General features: G+C 36.7%; 1 long non-coding RNA gene across 3 annotated transcripts; it reads left to right on the top strand.

The window, feature by feature from the left end:
- Positions 1-6,400: 6,400 nt before the first annotated feature.
- On the top strand, positions 6,401-9,054 carry LOC124865183. Of its 3 annotated transcripts, XR_007037491.1 has the most exons (6): positions 6,401-6,940; positions 7,178-7,321; positions 7,419-7,646; positions 7,814-7,920; positions 8,025-8,097; positions 8,185-9,054. It is a non-coding gene; the product is annotated as an uncharacterized LOC124865183 (long non-coding RNA). The 3 variants fall into 3 exon arrangements; XR_007037490.1 differs by lacking the exon at positions 8,025-8,097 and having other exon boundaries at positions 6,405-6,940; positions 7,178-7,316; XR_007037489.1 differs by lacking the exon at positions 8,025-8,097 and having other exon boundaries at positions 6,405-6,940.
- The last annotated feature ends 2,398 nt before the right edge of the window (positions 9,055-11,452 follow it).

The raw sequence follows: 11,452 nt of genomic DNA, 5'->3' as shown, positions 1-11,452 counted from the left end.
GAACTCTGCCTCTGATTGGTTTACCTTGAAAGCCTCCTCTATCTTCTTTTTCTTTTATATTGGCGGTTCGCAAACAACTGAAGGAGGCATTACCGCCACCAACTGGTAAGGAGTGTGGACCACATGACATCTATACATACTTATACATACCCCTACATACACTAAATCCTACAACTTACACTGTTTTAAAAAATAAAATATTAAATGCTTCTATAATAGCATTATAGAAAGATTACATTAATCAATACTACCATTTATATCCACTTTTTGTAGTTTTATTTCACTATTATTCCTAAAGGTTTGCCAATCTGCAGATCTAAAGCACCATTTTTTCATCCTATTTATACAATATTTCTCTATATGTAGTTTTACTTCAGTAATAATAGGGAAGTGATCACTTCCTATAGTTGTTTTATTGATTACTTTCCATTAACACCTGCTAGAGAATCTGAAACTAATGTTAAATCAATTTCCGACACTGTATTTTCTCTCAAATTAATTTTTGTCCCACTCCCATCGTTCAAAACTACCAAATATTTCACATCCATTATTTCTTCAACTATACCCCCATTTTGATCATTATGATCACTCCATAGTGAGCTATGTCCATTAAAATCCCCACAAATCACTTTATCCTCTAAATACTTCCCAAATTCCTCCATTAGATCTAAAGAAAGTCTTAAAATAATAAATTCTAACTCTTTTCCTTTATCTCAAACTCTAAATTGAATCCCCTTTTTAATGAATATTATACATCCTCCTCCTGATGATCCGTCTCTATCTCTTCTAATGCTTTCATATCCTTTGATAACAAAATCAAGATTTGGTTTTAGCCAAATTTCCTGATTGCATATAATATCTAATTCTTCTTTAAAATCCCTAATAAATCCTTTAAACTGTTGCCCATTTGAAATTTGACTTCTATCATTCCATTGTAAGACGATCAATTTGTTCTTTCTTCCAGTCCTCCTACCCTCCCTTCTTCCCCTAATCTCTTATTTATGTGCTCCCATGATATATCCTTAATACTGAAAAACCTCTCTGCTCCTTTCACGATTATTTTGATTTTATCTGTCTTGTGCTTAACTTGATCTGTACAATTAATTACATCAGCAATAAACAGCATCATCTTTTCAAATGTCAGTACTGTGTCTGATCTAATCTGCCTTTGCTCTGGTGTTGGACTCAGCTGAACTTTTCCTGGCACATCTTTTGGTTTCTTCACTCTTTTTGCAGCTTCTGCATAACTTCTATTATTAATGACTTTAACTTGTTCAATTTCAACTAATTTTCTCCTTACTTCACATCCTCCATGAGTCACCCTGTGTTGCCCTCCACAGTTCCAACAAGTATCCTTTCCATTTTTACATTCATCATACCCATGCTCCCCTCCACACTTTGGACATCTTTGTTTCCCCTTACATGCTGCTGCGATATGTCCATATCTCTGGCATTTATAACATCTTAGAGGAGGAGGAATGTATGGCCTAACAGGAAAACACATACACCCTACTTTTATTCTTTCAGGAAGAGTAGCTGTTTGAAAGACTTTCTACTCTTTTTCCTTCAACTGTTCTCATCAGTCTTTTCTTTTGTTTATTTCACTTCCATAGAATCATATTGAACTAATTCAACTTTAATTGTCCTTTTATTTGGTTTTGTCTCTAAACTTTAAACCAACTCTTTATTTTCCTCTCCAGGCTGCAGAGTCTGCTGATATAAACATGCATCATGCATTCATGTTTTTCCTGATAAACTGTGTAAAATAATGTGCACTACATGTGGCATCCCTGCTACTTCACACTTTGAGCTTGTTAAATGTTTGAAGCTAAATATTTCTAGGATAAAAGACATCATCTGGCAGATTAGCTCAGATTGCTTCAAAACTCTTCCATGATGAAGAGCATTAGTGAAAACGAAGACTGGTCATAGTTGGAAAGTGTTTTAGCTGTGATCAAATAGCTCCGTCTGTTAGAGGATCTCCTGTAGTCTGTAGGGTCGGTTCTCTGAAGGTTCCTGAGGACCAACAAGCTGACAAGGAAATGGATCCATAAAAAGTTTGAAACACAAGAGTGTCGACCTGTTGGATGGTCTCTACAACATGAGACCAGTTTGAAGCTGAAATGGTTCTAACTGAAGACCCAAATAGTGTCAGACATTAAAGACAGATGAAGGATTTTTATTACACTGTATGAAGGCTGCAGACACCAACAAACGAGATGTTCTGGACTTGGTGAGCTTGACTTTGATTCCAATAACTTTAAACCTGTAACTGTGTCAAACTGACCAGATGTTCTCAATCAAAGGTTTTCTCTCTGAATGGAGATAAAGAAATGTTGGCTTTAGTTCTTCATCTGGTCATCTGAGAGGAACATTGCTGATAAACTGTTGGAGATGATGATCTCAGAGTGGAAAGTTTGAACCATGTTTCATGTATCATGTGTGACCTGGTAGATCAAGGTGTTGGTTAGTATGAACTGCATGGGCTTCATCTAAAACCAACTGTGTCAGGGTTTAAACGCAGCAAACTGGAGGAAGGACAGACAGGGTATGAAACACAGAAAACATCTGATTCATGGAGACACTGATCAAGAATGATCATATCTGTGCAGCGTCCCAACTCAGTTACCTTCTGCTACAACTAATCTGTCCACTAGAGGGAGCACAGATACTTCCACAGGTTCTGCTTCAAACTTAAAGATGAAATAACTGCATTCAGTGTTATTTGACTACTTTGTTAAATCTTTGAATAAAGAAATGTCTGTTTTTATTTCCTTGTTTTCCTTCAAATAGTTTTAAGAAGCAACGTCCAGCTTTCTGACTCAATAACTCATTTTATTAAGAATTGGAGGATAAAGAAACCAAACACTGACAAACACATTTAACACGACTAAAACAAGATGAAATGCTGAAGGAAAGAGGTTATTAGCTTCTAAACAACACAGGATCAATATTTTATTACACACTCTGGATCTTCTGCACTGACACATTTTTACTGTTTGGACTTGATTGATTTTGGCTAAATTAAACTTTGATACCAGTGACTTTAAACCTGAAACTTGATCAAACTCACTGGGAATGTGGAGTTCTACTGGGAGAACAACAGGAACAACTTTGGACCTGAGTAGAACCTGCTGCTGCTTTCTTCAGCTTCTGGATCTTCTCAATCAAAATGCCTTCAAAGCTGGATTCAAATCTAATTTTCTTACATGGAAATGTAACCCAGGTTTAAATAGCCTTCGCTAAATATAAGCCTTTTCATAAAAATAGCTATAAAATGGATAAATAGGAAATAGATAGATAGGAAGATAAATAGAGAATAAATAAGTCTTAAAATAGTTAAAGACAATGATATAAAAAGTAATAATTACAAACATTTAAAACACTGTATTTCATGTCATGATATTTTATTTGGAAAATGAACAATCTGTATAAAACAGAGTTTTATTTTGTCAGCAGCTAGAACAGTCAAGTGTGAAAAATCTCTTATTCTGAAGGGTCACATTGATTTGTAGTCATGTGACTAACTCCAGCCAACTGGGTTGCTACGTTCATCTGGCGCTGGAAGAAGAAGCAGAGAGAAAGAAGAAGCTAAAAGAGTTGTGCTGTGAAAGAGAGAAAGATAAGAGAAAGTTGATGATTGAAAGTCTACCTGCTGTCTGGGAATTATTTCCATTTTCTGGAGGAGTTTTCCGTATTTTTTCTTTTTTGACTGCGTTTGGAGTGTTATATGCTACAGAACTGGACTTGGGGGGTTAAAAAGTGTATTTTATTTACTATGAAGGATGTTATTTGTAAGATGGTTTTATTTCATTGAAACGGAAAGCTAATGTAGTACATTTCTGTTGTTATGTTATAAAAGATAAAACTGTGAGAGTAACGGGTGAAGCACACAATGTTCAGTCGTCAAGTCGACAAGTATATTGTTTTATTGAGAACAAAGTAAAGTTAAAAGAGCTTTTGTTATGATTTATTGGTTATCAAACCAGACCTTTTTAAGGTTTTGCTGGAAATTGGATCGAGAAATTCCGAATGGAGCAAGAAACAAGATGGCGAGCGTAACCCAGGAACCCTGTAACCAACGTTTAGCAGGAGCTACACATCTACTGGACATTTCAAATCATCTAAACTGGTATGATCTGTCCATGTTTTCCTATAGGAAACAACGTTGGATTCGGAGGAAAGGGATCAACTCTCAGGAGTATCAGAGAGGAAAGACATTGAATTGAAGTACAAGTTATTCAGTTGTTTGATTGTTTTCTGTTGTGTCGTATTGTTTTACTTTCTTCTTGAACAATATCCAATATCGATTGTTAGGATGTGGAATGTAAAATTGTCTATTTGGGTAAAATAGGTAGAAGGAATGGTTAAAACAAGAAACAGAAAAGCCCTTAACTTCTTTGAAAGGAACACTAAACAAAAATAGATTTGAACAGATTAAACTTACTAACTGTAAATCAAATAGATTAACAGTATCAACTTGAGCTTAAATAGAGTTAAAACCTAGGTTTGAATAAATAGTATCCCTTTAATAACTGACGTCATGTTTAAAATCAGACAGGTATTAAATCAGGTATCCCAAAAAAAGGGAAGAAATAGGGGATTATTTTGGATTGAATTTTGTGTCATTGTACGTCCATTGTTGTAATATTGTTTTCTCAACAAATAAGAAGCTGGCAGTTCAAACTTATTTTTGGGTCTGTGGTCATTAATACACTTACGCATCTTTCTACTCCCGTAGTCGAGCCTAGCACTGGTCCTAGTGTCTGTTCCTTTAACTGTAACACATCGTGAGTGTTACAGAGACTCTAAAACAGATCATCCAGATTGGTGTCTTTACTTATATTAACTAAATATTATAAGTAGCTTTAAATAATGTTATATTGGTTATTTGCTTCATTCATGTAAGGTTAGCTTAAAATAGTTATTTTATACAACTAGGAAGAAATGTGTGATCTAATCTGTTTTAGTAAAGACTTCTAAATGTATTTGTTACATTGTACTATAGTTAGATGTTAACATAACTAAACCTTTTTAGTTTAATCTTTGTGTTAAAATTAGATTGGTTTAAGGCAACAGGTTTCCATGCAATTTTCTAGTAAAGTCAACTAATTGGGGTTAAGAGTGTGATCAACAGTCAGAGCTTCAGCACCCTGGACAGCTCTATGACTTCCAGATAACTGATGAGCAGCTGGAAACTCTGTCTTTTTCTTAAATCCAGGAATGGTTTGACTTTACCTGAGTCCAAAAAGGTCTCACAGCGAGGGTCCAAACCTCTTAAAGTACAGCAAAGCAAGGCATCAGAAAGCCTGAGACAGGGTGGTCCCAAACTTTTATAGGGCCTTATGTAGAATTTGATTTGGGGCCCCTCTTCCTGTGAGGGACATCACCACCACTAACAGCTTCTTAATACAGATGTGGTGGAATCTGGGAGAGGGGCTCAAGTTTAATTGGCAGATGTTAAAAGCCATCATGGATGATTGATTATTATTTGCTAAGTGAATTTGTGACCAAACTGAGCTCAACAAAGAAAGGATTAAACTCAGATTGTAACTATGGTAACACAACAATTAAACCATGAAGATTATTCTTTGCACTTTTAAAAAGTAAATTGCCAATTCTTTAAATCTTAAATTTAAATTAAACTCCCAGAAAACTGTATAAGCATTGAAACCCTAAGTTGCTTCAAATCAAGATTAAACTTATTTGATTAAAGTTTCCTTTGAATGTGTTATCTAAACATTATTGGTTAAGTTTTCAGTCCAACTTTCCTTTCATTTTCTTATCAATCATTTTATTCTGTTTATTTTTTAATTACTTTTATGCCACTGTAACAGTTTCATCAATTTCATCAATCTAATTCATTATTAAACTAATTTAAAGGATTGTAATGTGTAATTACAGTCTGCGACCACAGGAGGGCGGTGTAAATACCGAGTTTAGGACAAAAAGTTTAATCTTAACTTTTTATTAGTGCAGTTGATAATATATGTAAAACTCTACTGCAGATTTTTATTACTTTTGTAAATTGTTTTTTTTTCACCCTGCTTAAACCCCTGATCTCAGCATTTGTTTATCATAAAAAATATATATTTTTAACAATGTTAACAGTTTTTACAGGTCTTGATTCTCAAAACTGACAAAGATTAATCTTTCTTGGATGATTGTTACTGAGGTAAATTTAAAAGTTGTTTTTTTTTTTTTGCTTCATTTTTATCTAAAGAAATATAAATTATTACCATTTCTATATACCTGTCCTAATGCATGTGTGGTCTCTGTGAATAATTCATCTCCATCTCTAATAACATAATGTGTAAAATATGTAGATGACTGCAGGGTTTTATTCAGTCTGAACAGAAACATCCGGTTAATACAGAGATGTTTTTAACACAGCAGCTGATGATTAAAACTGTCTTCATTATAACCACAATATCACACAGCAAAATCAGAAGTGTTGTTGTTGTCTGTTAAAAATACGGAGTTAATTCAACACTTGTTTAGTCTAGCTCAACGATATGAGTGTTAGTTTCTCCAAAGAGTTGCTGTTATTCCGGGGAGTTAAATTGAAGCAACTCAATCAGGTGTTGAATTTAAAATCAACGCCTGACAGAGTCGCTCCCAGAAGTCCAACGTATCTGTGACGTATCTGTGACGTATTTGTTGAAGAGCGGGACCGCAGTCTCATGAAGTCTGGAGCTGACATCGTGACAAGGTCAGTTTTTTTTCAGTTGATCTCATGAGAGGAAAGCAAAGCAAAAATGTTTGTGTCTCTACACATCCATGGTGAACATCCTGTAAATAATGGCACATTGTGGCTTCCTTTTCTTTCTTCTTCATGAGTTCATCATGTTGGTGAAGGTGAGATTTGGAGAAATGCAGAAGTATGTCAAAGTGGCTGAGACTGAAGATGGTTATGACTTCAACACATTTCTTCAGAAAGGTTGGCATCAGTTTTCATGTCGTCCACAATGTTTGTGTGAATGGACTACTTGCTATAATACCTGTTGAATTGATCTGATAAATGTCTGATGCAGTTGTGTTTATGGTAGCTAATTATAATAGCCTGTGAAAAACATTACAGAAGTACTATTACAAGTTGACTTCAAATGTTGAAACATTTCTGGTAATATTTTTATTGTAAGTTTTTCCATTGCTCTTAATATAATGTTTTTATCAGTCATTGAGAAGCTAGATCTTCCACTTGAGACTGAGCTCCACTTGACAGATGAATCAGGGACAGAAGTCGATGCAGATGTTTGAGGATCTTTTGCAAGCAGGGAGCCTTACTGTTCAGGTGACAACTGAAAGGTCAACAGGTCAGGTACAGCCTTGTTGGGGAAAGACTAGATTAGAAATAAGTATTTGGAACTAATTCTTTTTTTTCCACTTTGTGTATAAATGTTTTCAACTGTTTCCAGTTGTGCTTCAACATGATTTATCATCTGCTTCGTTGGAGTCAACCATGTCAGGCAACTCATCTGTGGCCGTTTCTGGAGACTCCTTTCTAGCGTCCTCTGATTCATCTGATGCCGCAGTGATTGTTCACACAAACGGAGGGACCGTCCAAGATCTGAGAGGAACTGACAGGAAGCAGCTAAAGTGACGATGTGAACGCCTCAACACACCTCATACACCTCAGCTGACAGGTAGATGAACTCCTTCACACATGAGAAGACCTAAAGCCAAGGTTTTTACAGATATCAGTTTATACTTTGAGACGCTGGAGAACACCATTGGTAAAATGTTTCATCTCCTACATGCATGTTGTCATGATTTATTTCTGCATTTCTTAGAGACGTTGTCTTTCTTTTAGAGGATAGAGGACCTGTGGAGGAGGAGGAAAGGAGGAAGAGGATGCAGGTGGTGGAGAGGTTTCAGACGGCTCCTTCTGAGGAAATAGCAGCTCTCTGTGGATCCAGGGTGAGACACTTATTGAAGTAAACCTGGAGTAATTCTGTTTGGTTTCTAAGGCGAAGGTTTATCTGAGTGTAAAACTGTTTCTGGTTCTGATTTACTGTAATCAGGTCATCAGTTGGTACCAGAACCTCAATCTAAAAATGAACCTTTTTGGAAGATCTTGGTCAGACTGGAATCTTTGTGAACAAACAGATGTACAGTTCTAGTGGTTCTGGATGGAAACATGTCAAACCATCAAACTAACTGATGGTTCTGTCTTCTCCACAGACCTCATTGCTTCAGTCCAAACTAGATCAGGTCTTTGATCCGATTGTTCATCCTCCTCCGTCTCCATCTGGACAATCGTCTCGTCGTTGGACGCCGATCTATGAGATGAACTTTCCTGACCTCTGTGTGTATTAGAGACTCAACAGGATGACCTGGATCATTATGAAGCATCTGATGATGTGTTCAAGGAACAGAGGACAGAACAACTGAGGACTGGAAACATGTAGCATGAGTCATGTTTTGTTTTCATAGAAGAAGTTTTTCTCAGTGGCTGTTTTGTTCCTCTGAGAAAGATTTAGTTTTGTGTTGATCTCAGTATTTCCCAGTTTTATGTTTCATTTTGTTGTGATTCTTGAAGTGTGATTGTCAAAAAGAAAACTTTATTTAAATCATGTTGAATTAATTCAACTTTAACTGTCCTTTTATTTGGTTTTGTCCCTAAACTTTAAACCAACTTTTTATTATTCTGAAACATTGCTGATAAACTGTTGGAGATGATGACCTCAGAGTGGAAAGTTTGAACCATGTTTCATGTATCATGTGTGACCTGGTAGATCAAGGTGTTGGTTAGTATGAACTGCATGGGCTTCATCTAAAACCAACTTGGTCAGGGTTTAAACGCAGCAAACTGGAGGAAGGACAGACAGGGTATGAAACACAGAAAACATCTGATTCATGGAGACACTGATCAAGAATGATCATATCTGTGCAGCGTCCCAACTCAGTTACCTTCTGCTACAACTAATCTGTCCACTAGAGGGAGCACAGATACTTCCACAGGTTCTGCTTCAAACTTAAAGATGAAATAACTGCATTCAGTGTTATTTGACTACTTTGTTAAATCTTTGAATAAAGAAATGTCTGTTTTTATTTCCTTGTTTTCCTTCAAATAGTTTTAAGAAGCAACGTCCAGCTTTCTGACTCAATAACTCATTTTATTAAGAATTGGAGGATAAAGAAACCAAACACTGACAAACACATTTAACACGATTAAAACAAGATGAAATGCTGAAGGAAAGAACTCAGTGTGTCATGTTCATTTTTCATGATGTGTTTTTAATCAAATATTTAGACTGAAAATAAAACAAGTCAAATAAAACAACAGCAACAAATTTCCACCCACTGCTCTAAAAGTGAGAGCTGTAAAAAACGACAGCATGAATAAAAGCAAATAAAAACAGAAGGTTACAGTAAACACACATAAAATGATTCCTTGGCCGGCTGATATAGAAATGACCTGTTACTGGATACAAATTCACATTTACCTTCAGAAAGTTCAACCATGTTTTCCAGCTGGAGCCAAACACTGTTGAGCTGGATGTCACCTGTGCTGAAAGCCAGCAGATAACCAAACCCCAGCATGATTTCAATGTGTGAGAACATAATAGAAGGGGAGGAAGGGAGGGAATAAAGCTCAGACAGCATGGGATCAAAGTCTGTGGTGACATTAACTTCAGTCCAACTGTGGAAATAAAATGATAAAAGTCCAGAAAAAGGCATCAAACCTGAATGAGCCAACAGCTCAGTGTGATAGACTAAAGTACTGAGAACATCTAGTGTCCTAGTTCAAGTCCTCAACTGTACAAAGAGCTTATATTAATAGATCTTTACCATAAATGATGTTGAGATAGTTTAACAGCTTTAGACATTTTTCTATGACTTTATCAATGGAATTGAACTTGACATTAGTTAGTAAAGTTGAAAGAAAATTCACATTAGTTGATAAACCAGCTGCTGTCAGCTCCATCCATCACATTGAGCCAATAGGTCAGAGGTCATGACTGAAAGGCTTTACAATATTACAGTAAAATGTCTGGTTGGATAGCTTAAGGTGTTTGCTCAGAGATCAGCAACATGGAGGTCATTGGATCAAGACTGAGAAGATCCATGTTTTTAAAAACCAAAACTGAACAATTTGAGAGAACTTTGAAGAACATTTCAAAGAGTTGAACCAGTGTGAGTCAATAGCTCAACATGATGGACCGTAGGGTGGAGATTCAAGAAAGTCTGGGTTAACTTCTCATCAGGAACCATTTAGGAGCTGATTTGTTGTGAAGAACCTCAGAGTTTGTATTTTGAGGAGTTCGGGGATGAAAGTGAAAAGTTGAAAAGCACCAAGAGAAGAGAGATGAGAGAGGAGCAGACCTGATGGTGTGGAGGAACTGTCTGTGACCAGAAGATGCCAGTGGTGGAGTTCCTGGGTTCAAGTCCTGCCTGAGCTATGACCTGGAGAGAAGGTCTAGTCCTGCATAATGGTTTGATCAGAGTGTAGAAAGAACTGTTAGGAGTTGACAAGGTCCTATGTTCAAAGCACATCTAGATGTTGGAGAAGCAGGACATAAAAGGAAAGAACCTTTAAACTGCATGTAACAACCACTACATAGTTTAGCATATATTACACACAGTTAACATACATACATACTTTAGTGAACTAAACTACGGCCCAGACTCTTACTGTTTGTGTTGTTAACAACATTACTACCTTTTGACCAACCAAACCAATGTGTCTACTAACTGGAATGCAGCAACATTCTAGTTATTCCTCCATGGAGGAGGAATAACTAGCAGCAAAATACTTGCATTGTAAAACTAGGTGTGATAGAAGTAGGACATATGGGGCAAGAAGGGAAGGAACACACACTTGCATTTTCACAACATATACTAAAAACATCTAGATATAATGGCTGTGTTAAGTTGTTTTAGAGAGAATGATTTACAATGTAATGGGTTAAGCACAAACAGCATGTATGTGTGTTTTTTTCTATATCTTTCAGGGATTAGAGAGTATATAACAGCTTTTTAGGATGATCCAGGCCTAGTTGTGGTGGAGATTTGAACCAGACGCTGCACCACTGGCGACTTACGGTCGCGAACAGTCCCCACCACAAGACCCTTCACACATTATTATTTACAGAGAGCACATTAGTACATAGATTCAGCTGGGGCAGGATGTGGTCACCCTATGTCCAGTCATAATCTTTCAGGTCAGCTGCCCTGAAGGTTAAAGTCCTCTAAAATGGTGGGGATGATGATACATCCCCTCCCTAACCTGTCGTCCTGGCTCCCCCTTGCCGTAGCATCATAGGTGTACCTACATAATCTGTCATGACACTAATTGTTGGGCTTTTGGTTTTTCTTTTGCTGAATGTTGGAACACTGAGTTTGAATTTGTTTATGAAGGACTGGAGGTGGCAGGGTTTGAACCCAGGATCATCGGGTCCACAGCACAGCACCTCAAATGACATGACCAACCAACCAGCTGAGAAGC

The sequence above is a fragment of the Girardinichthys multiradiatus genome, unplaced genomic scaffold (assembly GCF_021462225.1).
Source record: "Girardinichthys multiradiatus isolate DD_20200921_A unplaced genomic scaffold, DD_fGirMul_XY1 scaffold_36, whole genome shotgun sequence".
NCBI lineage: Eukaryota > Metazoa > Chordata > Actinopteri > Cyprinodontiformes > Goodeidae > Girardinichthys > Girardinichthys multiradiatus.
This window is presented reverse-complemented; position numbering and strand designations above follow the sequence as displayed.